The 24,352-nt window shown below is 45.4% G+C and overlaps 1 protein-coding gene across 6 annotated transcripts in view; it reads left to right on the top strand.

Moving 5' to 3' along the window:
* Positions 1-24,352, top strand: part of STAC3 (SH3 and cysteine rich domain 3) — a 105,061-nt gene that overhangs the window by 63,750 nt on the left and 16,959 nt on the right. The window lies entirely within an intron of this gene.

Raw genomic sequence — 24,352 nt, 5'->3', positions numbered from 1 at the left:
ATCCTGTTAAGATCAATGGGTCCATCAAGACCTGTTCTGAGGAAAAGTTGCCCAGTTGCCCAAAGCAACCAATTAGATTGCTTCATTTACACTGCTCAAAAATAAAGGGAACATTAAGATAACACATCCTAGATCTGAATGAATTAAAGGGCTATTCCAGGCAAAACCTTTATATATATATATATATATATATATATATATATATCAACTGGCTCTGGAAAGTTAAACAAGTAAATTACTTCTATTAAAAGATCTTAATCCTTCCAATAGTTATTAGCTTCTGAAGTTTTCTGTCTAACTGCTCAATGATGATGTCACGTCCCGGGAGCTGTCCTTGATGGGAGAATATCCCCATAGGAACTGCACAGCTCCCGGGACGTGAGTCATCAGAGAGCAGTTAGACAGAAAACAACAACTCAACTTCAGAAGCTAATAACTATTGGAAGGATTAAGATTTTTTAATAGAAGTAATTTACAAATCTGTTTGACTTTCCAGAGCCAGTTGATATATAAAAAAAGTTTTGGCTTGGAATACCCCTGTAAATAATCGTATAAAATACTTTCGTCTTTACATAGTTGAATGTGCTGACAACAAAATCACACAAAAATTATCAATGGAAATCAAATTTATCAACCCATGGAGGTCTGGATGTGGAGTCACACTCAAAATCAAAGTAAAAAACCGAACCACACTACAGGCTGATCCAACTTTGATGTAATGTCCTTAAAACAAGTCAAAATGAGGCTCAGTAGTGTGTGTGGCCTCCAGGTGCCCGTATGACCTCCCTACAACACCTGGGCATGCTCCTGATGAGGTGGTGGATGGTCTCCTGAGGGATGTCCTTCCAGACCTGGACTAAAGCACCCGACAACTCCTGGACAGTCTGTGGTGCAATGGGGCGGGGCGTTGGTGGATGGAGCGAGACATGATGTCCCAGATGTGCTCAATCAGATTCAGGTCTGGGGAATGTGCGGGCCGGTCCATAGCATCAATGCCTTCCTCTTGCAGGAACTGCTGACACACTCCATCCACATGAGGTCTAGCATTGTCTTGCATTAGGAGGAACCCAGGGTCAACCGCACCAGCATATGGTCTCACAAGGGGTCTGAGGATCTCATCTCGATACCTAATGGCAGTCAGGCCACCTTGGCAAGCACATGGAGGGTTGTGCGGCACCCCAAAGAAATGCCATCCCCCACCATTACTGACCCACCGCTAAACCAGTCATGCTGGAGGATGTTGTAGGCAGCAGAACGTTCTCCACAGCGTCTCAAGACACTTTCACGTCTGTCACATGTGCTCAGTGTGAACCTGCTTTCATCTGTGAAGAGCACAGGGTGCCAGTGGCGAATGTGCCAATCTTGGTGTTCTCTGGCAAATGCCAAATGTCCTGCATGGTATTGGGCTGTAAGCCCAACCCCCACCTGTGGACATTGGGCCCTCATACCACCCTCATGGAGTCTGTTTCTGACCATTTGTGGCCTGCTGGAAGTCATTTTGCAGGGCTCTGGCAGTGCTCCTCTTGCTCCTCCTCGCACAAAGATGGAGGTAGCGGTCCAGATGCTGAGTTGTTCTCCAATGGCCTCCTCCATGTCTCCTGATGTACTGGCCTGTCTCCTGGTAGCGCCTCCATGCTCTGGACACTATGCTGACAGACACAGTAAACCTTCTTGCCACAGCTCTCATTGATGTGCCATCCTGGATGAGCTTCACTACCTGAGCCACTTGTGTGGGTTGCAGACTCCGTTTCATGCTACCACTAGAGTGAAAGCACCACCAGCATTCAAAAGTGACCAAAACATCAGCCAGGAAGCATAGGAACTGAGAAGTGGTCTGTGGTCACCACCTGCAGAACCACTCCTTTATTGGGGTGTCTTGCTAATTGCCTATAATTTCCACCTGTTGTCTGTTCCATTTGCACAACATCATGTGGACATCATGAAGTGTGATTGACTTGGAGTTACATTGTGTTGTTTGTGTTCCCTTTATTTTTTTGAGCAGTGTATTTTTCAGAGGCCTTTTCAAAAATGAAAGCAGCGATCTGATTAGTTGCTATGGGCAACTGGTTGATTTTTCCTCTGCACAAGTTTTGATGAATCTCCCTCAATCCGGCCTGCCACAAGGGTTGTACAGGCATAAATTGGTTCCAGGCATGTTATGGTGAGTTCTTCTTACTTCAGTGTCCTTTACATGGTAGAACAGGCTGTGCAGACCATGACAGTACCTTCTTCTATTGAAAAGCAATTGCGGGAAAAAGTGATCCTGTCCCAGTTTTAACAACTACTGGAACCTATATCACACTGAATTAATGATGCCCCTCTTAAATTTGAATATTTATGCAGATGGAGAGGGTCAAATGACTTCTGTAGGTTGTGGCACAGTTTTTTGTACTGTCAGCATATAAATTACTGCAGGACCATGCTTAACCTATGGGTGTATGGTACAATTCTCCACTCATAACAATATGTAGTGTTGAATCTCTATCTATCTATCTATCTATCTATCTATCTATCTATCTATCTATCTATCTATCTATCTATCTATCTATCAAACCATCTATCTATCTATCTATCTATCTATCTATCTATCTATCACAGGGGTAGGCAACGTTTTGATAGTGCTGTGCCCCAAATTTTTTAGAAGTCGCTTGGTGTGCCGGCAATGTGGATGTGGCTTATTGTGGGTGTGGTTTATTGGGGTGGGGCTCGTGGGGGTGGGGCTTGCCACAAAGTGGGGTTTATTTTAAGAATTTTAGCTATTTATTGTCCTTGCTGTACAAGAAGGACAATAGAGAGGGAGGGGATCGCCCACATCAGTCATTAAAGGGGTACTCCGGTGGGAAACTTTTTTTTATTTTTTTTTTGAACTGGTGCCAGAAAGTTAAACAAATTACAAAATTTCTAAATTACTTCTATTTAAAAATCTCAATCCTTACAGTACTTTTAATCAGCTGTATGTTACAGAGGAAACTCTCTTCTTTTTGAATTTCTTTTTTTGTCTTGCCCACAGTGCTCTTTGCTGACACCTATGTCCGTGTCAGGAACTGTCCAGAGCATCATAGGTTTGCTTTGGGGATTTTCTCCTTCTCTGGACAGTTCCTGATACGGGCATCAAGTGTCAGCTGAGAGCACTGTGGACAAGACAAAAAAGAAATTCAAAAATAAATTAATTTTCTATGTAGCATACAGCTGCTAATAAGCACTGGAAGGGTAAGGATTTTTTAATAGAAGTAATTTACAAATCTGTTTAACTTTTTGGCACCAGTTATTTAAAAAAAAAAGGTTTTCCACCGGAGTACGGTTTTTGTTCAGCACGGATAACTATTTTAATACAGATCTCAGAATCAGACCCCACAATTATACAGACCCTAGAATCAGACCCCACCATAATACAGACCCCCAGAATCAGACCCCACCATAATACAGACCCCCCAGAATCAGACCCCACCATAATACAGACCTCAGAATCATACCCCACCATAATGCAGACCCCAGAATCAGTCCCCACCATAATACAGACCCAAGAATCAGACCCCACCATAATACAGACCCAAGAATCAGACCCCACCATAATACAGACCCCAGAATCAGACCCCACCATAAGAAAGACCCCAGAATCAGACTCCACAATAATACAGACCCCAGAATCAAACCCCTCCATAATACAGACTCCAGAATCAGACCCCACCATAATACAGACCCCAGAATCACCACCCACCATAATATAGACCTCAGAATCAGACCCCTCCATAATACAGACCCCAGAATCAGACCCCACCATAATACAGACCCCAGAATCAGACCCCACCATAAGAAAGACCCCAGAATCAAACCACTCCATAATACAGACTCCATAATCAGACCCCTCCATAATACAGACCCCCAGAATCAGACCCCACCTTAATACAGACCCCAGCATCAGACCCCACCATAATACAGACATCAAAATCATACCCCACCATAATACAGAACCAATAATCAGTCCCCACCATAATACAGACCCAAGAATCAGACCCCACCTTAATACAGACCCCAGTATCAGACATCACCATAATACAGACCCCAGAATCAGACCCCACCATAATACAGTCCCCAGAATCAGACCCCACCATAATACAGACTCCAGAATCAGTCCCCACCATAATACACACCTGAGTATCACCACCCACCATAATACAGACCCCAGAATCAGACCCCATCATAATACAGACCCCAGAATCACCACCCACCATAATACAGACCTCAGAATCACCACCCACCATAATACAGACCCCAGAATCAGAGCCCACCATAATACAGACCCCAGAATCAGACCCCACCATAATACAGATGCCAGAATCAGACCCCACCATAATACAGACCCCAGAATCAGACCCCACAATAATACAGACCCCAGAATCAGACCCCACCATAATAAAGACCCCAGAATCAGACCCCACCATAATACAGACCCCAGAATCAGTCCAAACCATAATACAGACCCCCGGAATCACCACCCACCATAATACAGACCCCAGAATCAGACTCCTCCATAATACAGATGCCAGAATCAGACCCCACCATAATACAGACCCCAGAATCAGACCCCACCATAACACAGACCCCAGAATCACCACCCACCATAATACAGACCCCAGAATCACCACCCACCATAATACAGACCCCAGAATCACCACCCACCATAATATAGACCACAGTCATGTTACACAGTAATATACATAAAGTTACCGTAAGTGACTCACAATTCACATCTTTTCCGATCAGCGTCGACTTCTTACCTTTTCTTCTCCGGCTCAGAGCGCCATGACGATTTCTTCCAGCCAAAACCCATCACTGAAGCATCTGCAGGACAAACATCTTAGTAGCCAGGTAGGGAAGTAGCCAGGCAGGTAATTATGGTAGGTAGTGAGGCAGGTAATTAGGGTAGGTAGCCAGGTGGGGAAGGAGCCAGGCAGGTAATTAGGGTAGGTAGCCAGCTGGGGAAGTAGCCAGGCAGGTACTTAGGGTAGGTAGCCAGGCAGGTAATAAGGGTAGTTGCAGGTAATTAGAGCATGTAACAGGTAATTAGGCCAGGTAACAGGTAATTAGGGTAGGTAGCAGGTAATTGGGGCAGGTAGCAGGTAATTAGGTTAGGTAGCAAGTAATTAGGGTAGGTAGCAGACAATTAAGATATGATGCAGGAAATTAGGGCAGGTAGCAGGTAATAAGGGCAGGCAGCAGGTAATTAGGGCAGGTAGATGGTAATTAGGATAGGTAGCAGGTAATTAGGGGGCAACACCTTATCCCCCCGCCCAATGCCAGGATGATTTAAATAAATAAAGAACAAAAAACAAACTTTTACTTACCTAATTTGGCATGCAGGGCTCCCTCCAGGCTGGTCACGTTTATTTCCCTCTAGAGTGCAGGCGCTGATGAGTAACTTCATCGGCGCCCGCACTGCATGCGTAGGTCAGAGATCGCCGTGCTCCTCTCAGTGAAGTCGCAGGTCCTGCGGCTTACACTCAGAAAAAGTTTTCAACTGTATACCTGTGTGAGTATGCAGCTGAAAGTGGCGCTCACTCATCTGGGGATCCAGGACAAGTGTCCTGGATTTCCCAGTAGTGAGCGAGTGCCTGTACCAGATGGTTCCCCTCCCTGGCCGGGGCCCTTGCGTGACACTCAGAAGCACTCCGCGTGCCAAGGGTTGCCGACCCCTGATCTATCATCTGTTATGTTCACTGTTACGGTTTTGTTAATTTGTTGGAGAAATTTTGCCAAATAATGTACATAGATTTCTGTAAACTTTATTAAGATTCATGTGAAAGTTGCCGAAATGTTGACAATAATTTTTGCTTTTTGAAGTTAACCTTTCCTTATGATGACCTGTCTATATCTCCCTCCTGTCCCCAAAAATGATAATTTTTCAGCCTTCCTAAAGCATGGTGCATCTATTCATATTGCTGCCTGGTGGTTTGATGGTTTGGTGTTTCTTATATCTATAGTGGGGCAAAAAAGTATTTAGTCAGCCACCAATTGTGCAAGTTCTCCCACCTAAAAAGATGAGAGAGGCCTGTCATTTTCATATAGGTATACCTCAACTATGAGAGACATAATGAGAAAAAAAAATTCATAAAATCACATTGTCTGATTTTTAACCCCTTGGGGACGGAACCCATTGTAACCCTAAGTACGGGAGCATTTTTTGCAATTCTGACCACTGTCACTTTAAGCATTAATAACTCTGGGATGCTTTTATTTTTCATTCTGATTCTGAGACAGTTTTTTTGTGACATATTCTACTTTATGGTAGTGGTAAATTTTTGTCGATACTTGCATTATTTCTTGGTGAAAAATTCCAAAATTTGATGAAAAAATTGAAAATAGATATAGAAAATAGACAATAGACATTCCAAATAAATTATATATTGATTCACATATACAATATGTCTTCTTTATATTTGCATCATAAAGTTAACATGTTTTTACTTTTGAAAGACATCAGAGGGCTTCAAAGTTCAGCAGCAATTTTCTAATTTTTAACAAAATTTTCAAAATCTGAATTTTTCAGGGACCAGTTCAGTTTTGAAGGGCCTTCATATTAGAAATACCACATAAATGACCCCATTATAAAAACTGCACCCCTCAAAGTATTCAAAATGACATTCAGTAAGTGTGTTAACCCTTTAGGTGTTTCACAGGAATAGCAACAAAGTGAAGGAGAAAATTCAAAATAATTTTTTACACTCGTATGTTCTTGTAGACCCAGTTTTTGAATTTTTACAAGGAGTAATAGGAGAAAGAGCCCCCAAAAATTTGTAACCCAATTTCTCTTGAGTAAGGAAATACCTAATTTGTGTATGTGAAGTGCTCGTCGAGCGCAGTAGAGGGCTCAGAAGGGAAGGAGCAACAATGGGAGTTTTTCTGAATTTTTTTTTGAGGGGCATGTCACATTTAGGAAGCCCCTATGGTGCCAGAACAGCAAAAAAAAAAAAAAAAAAACACATGGTATACTATTTTGGAAACTACACCCCTCAAGGCACGTAACAAGGGGTCCAGTAAGCCTAAGTCGGATGTGTAAATGAAATAAAAAAAAAATTCACTAAAGTGCAGTCCCCCCCCCCCAAATTTACCATTTTTACAAAGGGTAATGGGAGAAAATGCCCCCCAAAATTTGTAACCCCATCTCTTCTGAGTATGGAAATACCCCATGTTAGGACGTAAAATGCTCTGCGGGCGAACTACAATGCTCAGAAGAGAAAGAGTCACATTTGGCTTTTGGAAAGCAAATTTTGCTAAAATGGTTTTGGGGGGGGGGGGGGGCATTTAGGAAGCCCCTTTGGTGCCAAAACAGCAAAAAAAATATATTTTGGAAACTACACCCCTCAAGGAACATAACAAGGGGTACAGTGAGCCTTAACACCCCACAGGTGATTGATGAACTTTCGTTAAAGTGGGACCTGAAAATGAAAAATTTGATTTTTAACACTAAAATGCTGGTGTTACCCCAAACTTTTCATTTTCACAAGGAGTAGTAGGAGAAAATGCCCCACAACATTTGTAACCCAATTTCTCTCTCTCGGGGGGGGGGGGGGGGGGGGGGGGGGATGTGTAAGGGGGTGTATATGTAGTGTTTTTACTTTTTTTTATTTGTTAGTGTAGTGTATTGTAGTGTTTTTAGGGTACATTCACACAGGCGGGGTTCACAGTAAGTTTTCCGCTGGGAGTGGGAGCTGCGGCGGAAAATTTGCCACAGTTCAAACTTGTAGAAGGAAAACCACTGTAAACCCGCCCGTGGGAATGTACCTTGTACCCTGTAAATTCACATGGGGGGGGGGGGGGGGGAGGGCGCCCCAAAACTTCAGCTGTGGCAAAATTACAACTCCCAGAATGCACTGACAGACCGTACATGCTGGAAGTTGTAGTTTTACAACAGCTGTAGGCACACTGGTGGGGAACCACTGAGTTAGGAAACAGACTCTAGCTCAGTATTTCCCAATCAGTGTGCATACAGCTGTTACAAAACTACAATTCCCAGCATGCCCAGACAGTCAGGGATGCTGGGCGTGTAGTTGTGCAATATCTGGCCCTTCAGATGTTGCAGAATTACAACTCCCAGCATGCCTGGACAGTCTGGGCATGCTAGGAGTTGTAGTTATGCAACAACTGGGGAAGAACAGTTTGGAGACCGCTAAATAGTGGTCTCCAATCTGTAGCCCTCCAGATGTTGCAAAACTGCAACTCCAAGCATGCCCAGACTGTCCAGGCATGCTGGGAGTTGTAGTTCTGCAACATCTGAAGGGCCAGATATTGCAAAACTACACGCCCAGCATCCCTGACTGTCTGGCCATGCTAGGAATTGTACTTTTGCAACATCTGGAGGGCTACATTTTGGAGACCACCGTATAGTGGTCTCCAAACTGTGCCACTTCAGATGCTGCAAAACTACAACTTTCAGCATGCCCAGACAGTCAGTGGATGCTGAAAGTTGTAGTTTTGCAACATCTGGAGGACCACAGTTTAGAGACCACTACACAGTGGTCTCCAAACTGCGACGCTCCAGACGTTGCAAAACTAAAACTCCCAGCATGCCCAGACAACCTTTGGCTGTGTGGGCATGCTGTGAGTTGTAGTTTTGCAGCTTTTAGAAGGCCACAGTGAAGATCACTTTCCGCGATCTTCACTGCAGCCTTCTCCACCCCACACTTTCTGGCTGCATAGATATCAGCAGTCATCCCGGTCCAATCACCGCCCCCCGCCCCAGGTACGCCCTCCACCCTTAAGTACCGGGACGCGAGGGCGTATCCATACACCCTCCGTCCCCAACAGGTTAAAGAATTAATTTGCAAATTATGGTGACCCACCCACGTTTCATCTTCAATACCCTTGCTGATGGAAGGAGGTTTTCACTCAAAATCTCACGATACACGGCCCCATTCATTCCTTCCTTTACATGGATCAGACGTCCTGGTCCCTTTGCCCCAAAGCATGATGTTTCCACCTCCATGCTTCACAGTAGGTATGGTGTTCTTTGGATGCGACTCTTGGATGCATTCTTTCTCCTCCAAACAGGACGAGTTGAGTTTTTACCAAAAAATTCTACTTTGGTTTAACCTGACCATATGAGATTCTCCCAATATTCTTCTGGATCATCCAAATGCTCTCTAGCAAACTGCAGATGGGCCAGGACATGTACTTGCTTAAGCAGGGGGACACATCTGGCACTGCATGATTTGAGTCCCTGGCGGCATAGTGTGTTACTGATGGTAGCCTTTGTTACTTTGGTCCCAGCTCTCTGCAGATCATTCACTAGGTCCTCTGGTATGGTTCTTGGATTTTTGCTCACCGTTTTTGTGATAATTTTGACACCACGGGTTGAGATCTTGCATGGAGCCCCAGATCAAGGGAGATTATCAGTGGTCTTGTATGACTTCCTTTTTTTTTTAAAATAATTGCTCCCACAATTTATTTCTTCACACCAAGCTGCTTGCCTATTGCATATTCAGTCTTCCCAGCGTGGTGCAGGTCTACAATTTTGTTTCTGGTGTCTTTCGACAGCTATTTGGTCTTGGCCATAGTGGAGTTTGGAGTGTGACTGTTTAAGGTTGTGGACAGGCGTCTTTTATACTGATAACAAGTTAAAACAGGGACCATTAATACAGGTAATGAGTGGAGGACAGAGGAGACTCTTAAAGAAGAAGTTACAGGTCTGTGAGAGCCAGAAATCTTATTTGTTTGTAGGTGACCAAATACTTATTTTCCACCATAATTAGCAAAGATATTCTTTAAATATGAGACAATATGATTTTCTGGATTTTTTTGTCTCTCATAGTTGAGGTATACCTATGATGAAAATTGGGAGAAAGTGGGAGAACTTGCACAATTGGTGGCTGACTAAATAATTATTTGCCCCACTATACATATATCCAGGAGATGCTGAAAATACTAGGTTACCAAGTTTAAGGGGTTACTAAATGACCTCTTCAAAGAAGACAAAATTGACAATTTTGTTGCAACATCTACAACAGTGTGTCTCCAGCTGTTACAAAATTACATCTCCCAGCATGCCCAGACAGTCTTTGGCTGTCCAGGCATGCTGGGAGTTGTAGATTTGCAACAGCTGAATACACACTATTTGGAAAACACTGATCTGCAAAGATGATCTCCTGATAGCAATCTGGATATACTGATTTACTAATAACAACATAAAAAAACTTGTGGTTTTCAAACTGAAAAGCTGCGAATAATCCTTTGACCACAAGGTGGCACCATTACAATATGATTTCTGATACTTGGGGTTAATACCTGGCTGTATTCTCTAGGTACGCTAGCATGGTAGAATATTATGTTTACAAATAACATTTGCACTGTGGACACACCGTCCACAGTGAACTTAATTGTTTATGATAGTGGCTGTATGTAGAATTGCAGCTCAAAGTATGTAAGTAGAACAAAGGACTTATTTACCAATACTTATTTACCAATACTTATTTACCAATACTTATTTACCAATACTTATGATTATTTTTTTTAACAACACATAGTAGGTGCAAAATACACTTAGTGGTATAGTACACTTCATGGCTGTAAAATATATTTAAAGCCACAACCAATAGTGTTGCTCGCGAATATTCGCAAATATAGCACTATATATTCGTAATTACGAATATTCTTTTTTTTTTTCACAGTACACATCACAGTCATCATCCCTCTCTGCTTCCAGCTTGTTTGGTGTAAAGAAGGCTCTAACACTACTGTGTGAGACTGGCGAGCGAATTTTCACATATGCGAAAATATGCATATGCTAATTTTCACATATGCAAACTTTTGCTTATGCTAATTTTTGTATATGCTAATTTTTACATATGCTAATTTCCGCACAATCGAATTTTCGCATATGCGAAAATAAAATGCGAATATTACGAATATGCAAATTTAGCGAATATATGATGAATATTCATCCTTATATTCGTGAAATATCGCAAATTCGAATATGGCCTATGCAGCTCAACACGAACAACCAATTCTGAGCGTTCCTATTACCAAGGCTAGGGACCATGAAATCCTCCAAAATGTCCCCAAAGTAACTGTCAGCTTCTGCCAACCTGAAGGGCCGATGTGGGCACTGGAGTCTATTCCGTGCCACAGCATGCATAAATGTACCATGCGCCTCCATGGGTCCTCCTGGCCACTCCTGGCCACATCTTTCATGAATTGTCACATCATCCATGGCTGTTAACATACAATGTGCAAAGCACACAATACTTTCCGTATCAAGGGTAAGGCCCCCAGCTACTATATAGGTTACTTGTTAGAAAGCCGGCTTCTTTAGTACCTCTTAGGGTTACACAGTATACTCTTCCACAATGGCACCACAGCATTGCCCTCTCTTCTATAAGCACAGGCTGCTTCACCAACTTGCTCTAAGTAGAGTACTCCTTTTACCTTGCTGACTAGTCCTGTAGTAACTTGGTTCTCTTGACCAGTAGACTTAGTTTAGATTCTGAACAATACCTGTAGTTAAAGGGGTACTCCGGTGGAAAAAAAATGTTTTTAAATCAACTGGTGCAAGAAAGTTATAGATTTGTAAATCACTTATAGATTTAAAAATCTTAACCCTTCTAGTACTTATCAGCTGCTGTATAGTACAGATATACTACAGAGAAATTTGTGAAGTTCTTTCCAGCCTGCTCCCTGCTGACACCTCTGTCCGTGTCAGGAACTGTCCAGAGCAGGAAAGGATTTCTATGGGGATATGATTCTAATCTGGACAGTTCCTGTCATGGACTGAAGTGTCAGCAGAGAGCACTGTTGTCAGACAGTAAAGAAATTCACAAATGTCTCTGTTTTATACAGCAGCTAATAAGTACCGGAAGAATTAAGATTTTTTGATAGAAGTAATTTACAAATCTGTTTAACTTTCAGGCACCAGTTGATTTGAAACCATTTGTTTTCTACTTGTTTCCACCGGAGTTCCCCTTTAAGAACTCCATGCATAGGACTAATAATCCCTGCGTATTTAGCTTGCTTTGCTGGGATTTAGGCTCAGGTGAACAAAGGCTATGCAGACTCTGCCATATATGTGTGTGCAGTCAATACTGTAACCTACTGTTAAGCAATTTATAGGGAACCAATCATCACTTTTTACCATATATATCCTCACAATCCCCGGGGGACGTTTTTGCCCCCAGGGATAGTGAAGATATGAAGTTATAAAGTCCCCCCCGACCACCCTGCAAGTAGTCCCATGGGCCGGGACTAAAACCTAACAGCAACCGTCACTACGGCCGTGGCCCCACCCTGTCGGCTTTATTGACTGCTTGCGTTAACGCTCTACTCCCTAAACAGACTGAGCAGAGCAGTGTGAGCCGTCAACCAAGCCGACGAGGTGGGGCCATGGCTGGAGTGACGGGTGCTGGTAGGGATAAGTCCCCGTCCAGGGGACTACTTGCCAGACGGACTTTATAACTTCATATCTTCCCCATGCTGGGGGCAGGAACATCCCTAGGGGTTGGTGAGAATAATGATTTTAGCATATATAATGCATTGTCAAGCGTTATATATATATATATTTGGTAAAATATGATGATTGGTTCCCTTTAACTACTAGATTTCATAAGAGTACATTAGATACAATATGCTTTGCTTTTGCATGGACATTTGTGGAGAGAAAACAAAACAATACAATAGAATTACAGTGCCACAAAGTGCTAGTGTTGGAGTTACGTGTCTGATAAGGATGCTAAGAATCCACGTAGTGGGACACCTCATCCTCGCCAGCAGCCTTATGTAGGCATGCATTTCCCCTGCAGCAGTCCATGAATTGAATGGCTGAAACATAAAGGGTCCAAGCAAGGGATTCACCTCTATGACATTTATGTGTCCTAACATACTACGTGGACAGGGCTGTCATACTTAATAATACACTAGTTGAATACCCGGCGCTGCCCGGTTTTTCCTACCTTATCCTTGTGGGGTAGGAAAAGCAACAAAGGAGGAAGCTTTTGTCCTTATATCCTGTCCTTAAATCCTGACCCCATATGCCCTGCTCATATCCTGACCCCAAATCCCCTCCTCATATTCTGACCTCATGTCCTGTCCTTATATTTTGTCCTTATATCTCGACCTCATATCCCGTCCTCATATCCCAACCTCATATCCCTCCTCATATCGCGTCCCCATATCCTGTCCCATATCTAATCCTCATTTGCCGTCCCCATATTTTGTCCTCATATCCCGACCCCATCTCTCGTCCCCATTTTCCCGCCCCCATCTCTCGTCGCCATTTTCCCGCCCCCATATCCCATCATCCTATCTCGACTAGGGATGAGCGAATCAAATCTGACGAATTTGAATTAGATACGAATTTCAGGAAAATTTGGATTCATAATAAATGCGAATCTAGCCGCGATTCGATTGCGCAAATTGCTTCATTAAACTCTGTTTAGTGCGGTCTATGCTTGTCTCGAGCATTTAAAATGGTGGACCCACATGAGAGGACATGGGGCAAGGAATTCTGGGAAGGCGGGAACAAGAGTCGGCAGGATAACCATGAATCACATGCAGCATGCAGCCTATCAGCAGCCAGCCACCCCTGTGATGTCACAGCCCTATATAATCGGCAGCCATCTTGCAGCCAGTCACATAAGCATTCTATTACAGAGTAAGAGGGACAGACAGCAGTGTGTTGCACAGAAAAGCATTTTTACAGCAGTGATTCACATCCCAGTCACATGAGCGTTCTATTGCAGAGAGGGACAGAGAGCAGTGTGTTGCACAGAAAGGCTTTTTTTTACAGCAGCGATTCACCCAAAGCCAAAATCCAGTCTACAAGCACTGATAGGGAAGATAATTAAATTGAGAGAGAGAGAGAGTGCAATTTTGGGTGTAGTACACAGCGACTGTGTGCTGCAGCACTGGTGTGTACAACAACTGAAAAGCTAATAGTAGCCAGCCAGTAAGGGTGAGCAGAGCACTAAAAGCGTATTGTCCAGTATTAAGTGTAACCTATGCGTACATCTAAGTGGTGTACCATTTTGTTCCTGTTAAAGTTTTAAGGGCCTAGATACCGTGAAAGGCCAGCCAAAACTACACACCTGCTGCTGTTGTAGACAAATGCTGTTTTAAGCATACTGGAGCGCATTGTCCTCCCCACATAAGTGCATACATCATATGGTGTACCATTTTGTTCCTGCTAAAGTCTTAAAGGGGTACTCCGCCCGAGACAATGTCATCCCCTATCCAAAGGATAGGGAATAAGATGTCGGATTGCCGCGGTCCCGTTGCTGGGAACCCTGGGGATCGCCGCTGCGGCACTGCGCTATCATTACTATGCAGACGAGTTCGCTCTGCACGTAATGACGGGCGATACAGGGGACGGAGCAGCGTGACGTCATGGCTCCGCCCCTCATTACATCACAGCCCATCCCCTTAATGCAAGTCTATGGCATAGACTTGTATTGAGGGGGGCGGGCCGTGACATCATGAGGGGCGGAGCCGTGATGTAACGATGCTCCGGCCCCTATATTGCCCCTCATTATGTGCAGAGCGAACTCGCTCTGCGCAGTAATGATAGCGCGGTGCCGCAGCGGCGATCCCCGGGGTCCCCAGCAGCGGGACCGTGGCGATCTCACATCTTATCCCCTATCCTTTGGATAGGGGATAAGATGTCTGGTGGCGCAGTACCCCTTTAAGGGCCTATATACTGTGAAAGGCCGGCCAAAACTACACACCTTCTGGTGTTGTAGACAAATGCTGTTCTAACCCCTTAAGGACACGTGACATACTGGAACGTCATGTGTCCACTCCCGATCTATAACGCGGGGCCACGGCATGGCCCCGCGTCATAACGGGTCGGGCCCGGCCTCTAACAACGGCCGGGACCCGTGGCTAATAGCGTGCGGCACAGCGATCAAAGTTGAACGCCGCGTCTAAAGTGAAACCGAAAGCATGCCGGCTAGCTCAGTGGGCTGTTCGGGATAGCCGCGGCGAAATCGCGGCATCCCGAACAGCTTACAGGACAGCGGGAGGGCCCCTACCTGCCTCCTCACTGTCCGATCGCCGAATGACTGCTCAGTGCCTGAGATCCAGGCATGAGCAGTCATGCGGCAGAATCATCGATCACTGGTTTCTTATGAGAAACCAGTGATCAATGATAAAGATCAGTGTGTGCAGTGTTATAGGTCCCTATGGGAGCTATAACACTGCAAAAAAAAAAGTGCAAAAAAAAGTGAATAAACATAATTTAACCCCTTCCCTATTAAAAGTTTGAATCACCCCCCTTTTCGCATAAAAAAAAAACCACAGTGTAAATAAAAATAAAAATAAACATATATGGTATCGCCGCATGCGGAAATGTCCTGAATTATAAAAAAATATTGTTAATTAAACCGCACGGTCAATGGCGTGCGCGCAAAAAAATTCCAAAGTACAAAATAGTGCATTTTTGGTCACTTTTTATATCATGAAATATGAATAAAAAGATAAGATAAATAAGTCCTATCAATGTAAAAATGGTACCTTTTAAAACTTCAGATCAAGTCGCACAAAATGAGCCCTCATATCGCCCCATACACGGAAAAATTAAAAAGTTATAGGGGTCAGAAGATGACAATTTTAAACGTATAAATTTTCCTACATGAAGTTATGATTTTTTTCAGAAGTACGACAAAATCAAACCTATACAAGTAGGGTATCATTTTAACTGTATGGACCTACAGAATAAATATCAGGTGTCATTTTTACCGAAAAATTTACTACGTAGAAACGGAAGCCCCCAAAAGTTACAAAATGGCATTTTTTTTCAATTTTGTCTCACAATGATTTTTTTTTCCGTTTCACCGTAGATTTTTGGGCACAATGACTGACCTCATTACAAAGTAGAATTGGTGGCGCAAAAAATAAGCCATAATATGGATTTTTAGATGCAAAATTGAAAGAGTTATGATTTTTTAAAGGCAAGGAGCAAAAAACGAAAATGCAAAAACGGAAAAACCCCCGGTCCTTAAAGGAGTAGTCCAGTGCAGATCGCGGGGGGTCCGACCGCTGGGGCCCCCTGCAATCTCCTTTACGGAGCCCCAACAGCCCGCGGGAAGGGGGCGTGTCGACCTCCGCACGAAGCGGCGGCCGACACGCCCCCTCAATACAACTCTATGGCAGAGCCGAAGCGCTGCCTTCGGAAATCTCCGGCTCTGCCATTGAGATGTATTGAGGGGACGTGTCGGCCGCCGCTTCGTGCGGGGGTCGACACCCGCTATCTCGGCGGAGAGCCGGGGCCCCGTACAGAGAGATCGCGGGGGGCCCCAGCGGTCGGACCCCCCGCGATCTCAAACTTATCCCCTATCCCCTATAGGGGATAAGTTTTTCACCACTGGACTACCCCTTTAAGGGGTTAAGCATACTGGAGCGCATTGTCCTCCCCACATAAGTGCATACATCATACATACATCTAAGTGGTATACCATTTTGTTCCTGCTAAAGTCTTAAGGACCTAGATACTGTGAAAGGCCAGCCAAAAGTACACACCTGCTGGTCTTGTAGACAAATGCTGTTTTAAGCGTACTGGAGCACATTGTCCTGCAGAAATAAGTGCACACATCATATGTACATCTAAGTGATGTACCATTTTGTTCCTGCTAAAGTCTTAAAGGGGTTCACCACTGCTTTAACCTTCTTGGGGCAGTTAGGCAGTACTGTGGCTATATGTTATTACCCCTTTGTTTCCTGCTGGTAACGCTACTGTAGTTGGGTTATTATTTACCTTATTTTCAAACCCAGAAGCTGGTTACTTCATTAGTTTGCTGGCTTTTTTTGACCACTGTTTTTTTTTAGCCGCCGCCATCTTTCCATCGCTACGTCACCCTGCAGGGTGTTGTGTTGGAGGCCAGCCTGCCCCAAGCTCCGTACATGCCTGCCTCCCGTGCTGATGAATATTCCATCGTCATAATCGCGGACTTCCTTCCTTTCAGCTTCTTATAAGCTGATTGCTGATTGGGCTGCTCGCGGCGAATCGGCTCCGTTGTTGGGCGCATGCGCAGTTCGTCCTCGGTCGGGAGGGTCATCTGCGCATGTGCCATTGTGTTTTCAGCTTTGGGACTGACGCGCTGGGGTATTAACACTCCCGAAGGTTTGCTAGGCGCTCTCTGGCAGATGACCCTCCCGACCAAGGACGAACTGCGCATGCGCCCAACAAAGCAGCCCAATCTGCAATCAGCTTATAAGAAGCTGAAAGGAAGGAGGTCCACGATTATGACGGGGGAATATTCATCAGCGCGGGAGGCGGGCACGAACGGAGCGTGGGGCAGGCGGGCCTCCAACAAAACACCCTGCAGGGTGACGTAGCGATGAAAAGATGGCGGTGGCTGAAAAAAAACAGTGGTCGAAAAAAGCCAGCAAACTAATGAAGTAACCAGCTTCCGGGTTTGAAAATAAGGTAAAAAATAACCCAACTACAGTAGCGTTACCAGCAGGAAACAAAGGGGTAATAACATATAGCCACAGTACTACCTAACTGCCCCAAGAAGGTTAAAGCAGTGGAGAACCCCTTTAAGGGTCTAGATACTGGGAAAGGCCAGCCAAAGGTACACACATGCTGGTGTTGTAGACAAATACAGTTTTAAGCTTAGTGGAGCGTACTGTACTCCCCTCATATACGAACTAAGTATGTCACGCAGAAAAGTGACAGGACGTGCTCAGAGGAGTGGCAGAGGCCTAAGTTCATCAGGCAGAGGTAGCAGCAGACTATGGGTGAGTGGCAGCGAGTGGCCTGAGCTCTCGTTATCAGCTAGCGGTCGTGTCTCGACCAGCAACCCATCTGCCATCATCGATTGGTTAACACGGTCATCCACTTCATCACAAGTGACATCTGACACCCCCAGTCAACAGTCGGTTGGTTCCTCAGACACAACCCTCAGTTGGCATGGCCCGGTAGCAGTCCCTGTCCTCCCATTGCCTCTGTCCTATGCTGTTCCCTCCCCCACAGAAGTATCTTATGCTGTGTGTTCAGCTCCACTATTCAGTGAGGACGATCTAAGAAAGGGCAATCAGCAGCTACTGCCCAGCCAAGAAGTGGAGGAGACATCCGCTGCTTCCTCCAGTAGGTGGGCAAGTAGTGATGAGCAGAGTGGCGTGGGAGGTGGTGTTTCTAGCATTCAGGCTCCTGAAGCAGACACTGTTGAGGAACCTGAGAAGGACATCAGTGACGTGCAGACACAACTTGATGATGATGAAGCCAATCGCACTTGGGAACTGGGTGCAGAAGGGGTTTCATCATCATCAGTAGAAGAGGGTTGCAGGTTACCCGTGAGGCAGCAGCTGAGCCAGCAAGGTGGTAGCATGGTTGGCAGGCAGCATGGTGGCAGAAGTGGAAAGTCTGGAGCCAAATGTGCACGAGGTAGACCACCTGCTTCATAGCAGCCGACCTTCCCCGGAGGTAGTGGAACAGGGGTTCCTGGAGTCGGTGGCAGTAGCAGTCAATCAGTGAGGACTGTTGGTGGGAAAATCAGCTACTCGGCAGTGTGGCAGTTTTTCATCAAGCATCTAGAGGATGTTAACCTGGCCACATGCAAGATGTGTCGGCAGAAGGTGAAACGTGGCCAGGGTGCCAATGTTAGCACCACGGCCCTGCGTCAACATATGCAGCGTCACCATAAAGCGGCCTGGGAGAACCATGGCTATGATGTGGTGGTCCAGCCTGCGGCATCACCCAGTGGCACGCCGCTCCCTGTTTCAGCCAGCCAAGGCTCCACCACCTCAGCCGAAGGGAGCTGTGTGTCATACCCATCTTCTGTCACTCCAGATGCTCCTGCTCCTCCTACTTCGAGTCAGTCATTCCGCCAGCAATCCATGGGCGAAGCCATGTCACAGAGAGAACAGTATGCGCCAACTCATCCAACGGTGAAGAAAGTGGATGTGCTCCTGTCCAAGTTGCTGGTGCTGCAGTCCCTCCCTTTTCAAGTGGCGGACTTTGCATCTTTCTGAGAACTGATGGCTCGTGCCGAGCCTAGGTGGAGAGTCCCAAGCCATCATTTCTTTGCAAAGAACGCTTTACCAGTCCTGCACAATTTTGTGGAACAGAAGGTGGGCCATTCCGTGAGCCTGTGGGTGTGTGTGGGTGAGCCTGTGGGCAGCACCGACATGTGGAGCTGTAACTACGGTCAGGAACAATAAATGTCCTTTACGGCCCACTGGGTAAAAGTGGTTCCTGCACAGCCACAACACCAACTTGGACAGATCACGCCACTTCTGCCTCCTCATTCTCAGGCCATTGGTCTTGTGCCAGTGTGCGACTCTGCCTCCTCATCCTCCACTATGTCCCCAGCCTCCACTGCATGAACAAGTCTCAGTACTCCTCCAGCATACCTTGTGTGCCGGAGCACGGCTGTGTCACGCTGTTCTTCACATGGTTTGCCTTGGTGAACGTAGTCACACAGGAGAGGAACTGCTAAAAGTCATTCATGCGCCCGGCATGGCATATGTGTTCAATCTGGTTGTCAAGTGGTTCCTGAAATGTTCCCCCATCTGCAGGACATCTTAACAATGGGAAGAAAACTTTGCATGCACTTCAGCCACTCGTACACCGCAAAGCACACCCTCCTTTAGCTGCAGCGTGAGAACGGCATCCCCCAACATAGTTTGATTTGCAAAGTTTTCATGCGTTGGAACTCCACCCTCCATATGTTGGACCTACTTTATGAACAGAGAAAAGCCATCACTGATTTCTTGATGATCCAAGCGGATAGGGGTACTCCCCTGTGTGACTTTAATGTCCACCATTGGCAGCTCATACGTGACACCTGCTGTTTTCTCAGGCCTTTTGAGGAAGCCACATTATTAGTCAGTCACCAGGATTATGAGATGAATGACGTCATTCCACTGCTTAATTTACTACAACATGTGTTGGAAACGATGGCTGGTCAGGGCACTGGAGTTGTGGCACCTACATCTCGCGGCCATATGAGCCCTATGGAGACTGAACTGGAGGAGGAGGAGGGGGAGGGGCGCAGGTTTTTTTTTTTTTATTCATCTGACAGGAGAGGAGGAGCAGGAGCATCTAGAGGAGCTAGAGGGTTATGAGGAAGGTGAGACCGAGGACCCAGACACATCGTGGCAGTATACAAGGGAGATGGAGGCAGAGAGTCCCTCTGAGTCACTTGCAAAAATGACACGATGCATGCTCACTTGCTTCCGTAGTGACCGCCAAATTGTCAGCATTCGGCAGCGGGATGACTTCTGGCTCACCATCTTATTGGACCCTCGCTACCGGCACAAAATGGAGGTCTTTTTTTCACCCACTGAGAGGGAGGACAAACTGACCTACTACAGAGACATCCTACATAGTCAGTTGGCCAATTCCTTTCTGCGCCATCGTCCATCCTCTCAGAGGTCTGACTCAGGGGCTCTCTGCGCTCAACTTCCACTGCCATGGCTGCTGGGGAGGGGTGGGGTGGCAGGAACAGTACCAGCTCCATCATCAGCAGCCTGAGTATACAGTTTCTAATGAGTAGCTTTCTTCACCCACATAGTGAAGCAACTCATCAGCAGCAGGTAGACCTGGAGCATGACCTGAACCAGCAGGTGGTGGCATACCTTGACATGACCATGCCAACACACCTTGAAGATCCGCTGGACTTCTGGGCAGCCAAACTTGATGTGTGGCCGCCACTAGCAGAGTTTGCCCTGGAAAAGTTCTCCTGCCCAGCCAGTAGTGTGCCATCAGAACTGGTGTTTAGAGCGGCGGGGGCCATAGTAACCACAAGGAGAACTCATCTGCCAACGAAAAATGTGGAGAGACTGACCTTTGTGAAGATGAATCAGGCATGGATAAGCCAGGATTTCCACCGACCAATGCCTGATGCATCAGAGTAGATTGACCATGGTGCCACACCAACACTTCACAAATATGGATAAACATATTTAACCCCTTAAGGACCACAGGTGTATGAGTACACCCTGACGTCCTTATACTTAAGGACCAAGGGCGTACCTGTTCGCCCCTGGGAATTCCCCGACGGGTGTGGTCCGGACCAGGATGCCTGCTGAAATCATTCAGCAGGCACCCCGTGCAAACCCCAGATCAGCAATTTGCAGTGATTCCAGGCTGATCAGGTCTGTGGCGACCCAATCGCTGGAAAAAATAGGGATGATAGGAGCTCCGACCTTCCTGAAGGATAGGAGTGAGGTGGCAGGGATACCACCTTTTCCTATCCCCTGCTATTGATCGGCCAGGACTGACCAACCATTGGCAGTTGGGGGCGGGGTTAAAATTAAAATCAAAATCCCCACTCTGCCCACCCCTTTATATCTGGGCAGAGCGGGGGGAAGGTAGCGGTGGGTGCCGGAGTACCTTACTGCGGCGAGGGACCAGGGAGGGACCGGCGATTGTGGCGGGGCTGGTGACAGAAAAGAGGCAGCAGTGAAGCTGTCTGGGCATGCTGGAAGTTGTAGTTTTGCAACATCTGGAGAGCCACAGTTTGGTCACTACTACACAGTGGTCTCCAAACTGTTCTACTCTAGTTTTTGCATAACTACAACTCCCAAAATCTTTCGGCTGTCTGGGCATGCTGAGAGTTGTCATTTTGCAACAACTGGAGGCACACTGGTTGGCAAACACTGAGTTAATTAAGAAATTCTCAGTGCTTTGCAACCAGTGTGCTTTCAGCTGTTGCATAACTACAACCCCCAGCATGCACGGACAGCCAAAGGGCATGCTGGGAGTGTTAATAGTGTGCCTCCAGCTGTTGCATAACTACAAGCCCGAGCATGCCCTTCAGCTGTTACTGCATGCTGAGAGTTGTAGTTTTTGCAACAGCGGAAGTCACACTGGTTGAGAAACACTGAGAGTTTGTTACCTAACTCAGTGTTTTGTAGCCAGTGTGCCTCCAGCTGTTGCAACTGATAGACCATACATGCTGGAAGTTGTAGTTTTGCAACAGCTGGTGGCACACTTGTCGTGAAACACTGAATTAAGTAACAAACTCTGTGTTTTGCAACTCGTGTGCCTCCAGCTGTTGCATAACTACAACCCCCAGCATGAACAGACAGCCAAAGGACATGCTCGTAGTGGTAGTTTTCCAACAACTGGAGGTATGCGGGGGCGGGGGTTTACAGCAAGTTTTTCGCGCAAGTTTGAGATGCAGCAAATTTTCTGCTGCAGCTTAAACACCCAGCAGGAAACTCGCTGTAAAGCCCCGCCCGTGTGAATGTACCCTAAAATCACTACACTAACACATAATAAAGGGTAAAACACAACATATACACATACCCCTACATAGTTACACCCCCCTCCCCCAAAATAAAAATGAAAAATGTCTTGTACAACACTGTTTCCAAAACGGAGCCTCAACCTGTTGCAAAACAACTAGTATTGCCAGACAGCCATTGACTGTCCAGGCATGCTGGGAGTTTTGCAACAGCTGGAGGTACCCTGTTTGGTAAACGCTGCCTTAAGGTAATTTTGGTATTGGAGGCAAGTCTAATTCTAATGCATCCTAGTCCGTCCCTATGCAAATCTCTTATTTAGGTCTCAAATGCACATAGCACTCTCACACTTCGGAACCCTGTTGTATTTCAAGGCAACAGTTTAGAGCCACATATGGGGTATTTCTGTTTCTCCTTTTACCCCTTATGAAAAGGTAAAGTTGGGGTGTACTCCAGCTTGTTATTGTAAAAATTTTTAATTTTTAACACTAACATGTTAGTGTTGCCCCTTATTTTTCATTTTCACAAGAGGTAAAAGGAAAAATAGACCACTAAAATTTGTAACACAATTTCTCCTGAGTACGGAAATACCCCATATGTGGACATAAAATGCTCTGCGGGCGCACAAAAAGGCACAAAGAGTAAGAGCGCCTAGTACATTTCAGGTGATTTGCACAGGGGTGGCTGATTTTACAGCGGTTCTGACATAAATGCAAAAAAATTTTTTGAGGGGAAACTACACCCCTCATAGAATGTAACAAGGGGTATAGTGAGCCTTAACACCCACAGGTGTTTGACTAATTTTTGTTAAAGTTGGACGTGAAAATGAATAATTTTTATTTTTTGACTAAAATGCTGGTATTATACAAAATTTTCAATTTTCAAAAGGGGTAATAGGAAAAAAGCCCCCCAAAATTTGTAATACAATTTCTTATGAGTATATAAATACCCCATATCTGGATGTAAAATGCTCTGCGGGCGAACTACAATGCTCAGAAGAGAAGGAGCACCATTGTGCTTTTGGAGAGAGAATGTGTCTGGAATTGAAGGCCATGTGCGTTCACAAAGCCCCCTTGGTGCCAGAACAGTGGACCCCCAGGAATGTAATAAGGTGTGCAGTGAGCATTTACACCCCACAGGTCTCTGACAGATTTTTTGGACAGTCGTCCGTAAAAATGAAAAATTTTATTTTTTCATTTGCACAGCCCACTGTTCCAAAGATCTGTCAAAAGCCATTGGGGTGTAAATGCTCTCTGCACCCCTTATTACATTCCATGAGGGGTATAATATCCGATTTAGGGTCTCATGTGTCCACTGTTCTGGTAGCACGGGGGCTTTGTAAACACATATGGCCCCCGACTTCGATTCCAAACAAATTCTCTCTCCAAAAGCCCAATGGCGCTCCTTCTCTTCTGAGGATTGAAGTTCGCCCTCAGAGCACTTTACATCCACATATGGGGTATTTCCATACTCAGAAGAAATGGGTTTAAAATTTTTTGGAGGCTTTTTATCCTATTAGCCCTTGTGAAAATGAAAAAATTATTGTAACACCAGCATTTTAGTGAAAAAAAATCACATTTTTCATTTTCACGTCCAAATTTAGTGGAAATTTGTCAAACACCCGTCGGTGTAAAGGCTCACTGTACCCCTTGTTACGTTCCTTGAGGGGTGTAGTTTCCATAATATTGTGCCATATGGGGCTTTTCTTTTTTTTTTTTTTTTTTGCTGTTCTGGCACCATAGGGGCTTCACAAATGTGACATGCCCCCCAAAAACCATTTCAGCTAAATTTGCTTTCCAAAAGCCAAATGTGGCTCCTTCTCTTCTGAGCATTGTAGTGCGCTCACAAAGCACTTGATGTCCACACATAGGGTATTTCCATACTCAGAAGAAATGGGGTTACAACTTTTTGGGGGCATTTTCTTCTATTACCCCTTGTAAAATTGGTTAATTTGGTGAAAAAACTGCATTTTAGTGAAAAAAACTTTTCCTTTACACATCTGATTTTACCGAAAAGTCATCAAACACCTGTGACGTGTTAAGGTTCTGTACCCCTTGTTATGTGTGGTTCTTTTTTGCTGTTCTGGCACCATAGTGGCGCTTCCTAAATGTGTCATGCCCCCCAAAAACCATTTCAGCAACATTCACTTTCCAAAATGCCATTGTCGCTCCTTCGCTTC

The sequence above is a fragment of the Hyla sarda genome, chromosome 2, assembly GCF_029499605.1.
Source record: "Hyla sarda isolate aHylSar1 chromosome 2, aHylSar1.hap1, whole genome shotgun sequence".
In the NCBI taxonomy this organism is placed as follows: Eukaryota; Metazoa; Chordata; class Amphibia; order Anura; family Hylidae; genus Hyla; species Hyla sarda.
The sequence above is the reverse complement of the archived record's forward strand: the minus strand, read 5'-3'. Positions and strand labels throughout refer to the sequence as shown.